The sequence below is a fragment of the Suricata suricatta genome, chromosome 8 (assembly GCF_006229205.1).
Source record: "Suricata suricatta isolate VVHF042 chromosome 8, meerkat_22Aug2017_6uvM2_HiC, whole genome shotgun sequence".
In the NCBI taxonomy this organism is placed as follows: domain Eukaryota; kingdom Metazoa; phylum Chordata; class Mammalia; order Carnivora; family Herpestidae; genus Suricata; species Suricata suricatta.
In genome coordinates this window covers 102,116,459-102,117,504 of record NC_043707.1, presented here as the reverse complement: position 1 = coordinate 102,117,504, position 1,046 = coordinate 102,116,459, and positions in this window count along the sequence as shown.

The following is a 1,046-nucleotide window of genomic DNA, read 5'->3' as shown; positions in this document are numbered from 1 at the left end:
CCCTGGACAGTCAATAAGCCTCCATTAACAGAGAAATATTAATAGGTGCACAGTGCACAACGAGCATTCTAAAGGTGACAAGAGACAGAACACTAGCAAAAATGACAAAACGAAGGAACTCTTCCCTGAAGAACCTCCAAGAGGAAGTCACAGACACAGAACTGCTCAAGACAGATCTAGACAACATACCGGATCAAGAATTTTAAAAACCTTGTCATAAAATGAATCGCTGGGGTTGAGAAAAGCAATAAAGAATCCAATGAGACAATGACTAGGCAATATAATGAGTTAAAAAAGGCTATAGGTGAGGTGAATAACAAACTGGAGGCAGCCACCTCAAGGATTGACGAGGCAGAGAGAAGAATAGGTGAATTAGAAGATATAGTTATAGAAAAAGAGGAAGCTGAAAAAAAGAGAGAGAAAATCCAGGAGCAGCAAAAGAGAATTCAAGAGCTGAGTGACACAATCAAGCAGAACAACATCCGTATCATAGGAATTCCTGAAGAGAAAGACAGAGAGAAAGGTCCTGAAGGGATACTAGGCCAAATTATAACTGAGAATTTCCCAAATCTGGGAAAAGAAATAGATATTCAAATTCAAGAGGCACAAAGAACCCCCTTAAGACGTAACTTGAATCGGCCTTCAGCACGACATATCATAGTGAAACTGGCAAAATATAAAGATAAAGAGAGAATACTGAAAGCAGCTAGGGAGAAAAGCGCCCTCACATACAAAGGGAAACGTATCAGAGTGGTTATAGACCTATCTAATGAAACTTGGCAGGCCAGGAAGGAATGGCAGGAAATCTTCAATGTGATGAACAGAGAAAACATGCAGCTAAGAATCCTTTATCCAGCAAGCCTGTCATTCAAAATAGAAGGAGAGATAAAAGTGTTCCCAAATAAAAATTGAGAGAATTCATGACCACCAAACCAGCCCTACAAGAAATCCTAAGAGGGACTCTATGAGGGAAATGTTGCAAAGAATACAAGGTGCCAGAGACACCACTATAAACATGAATTCTAGGGAGAACACAATGACTCTAA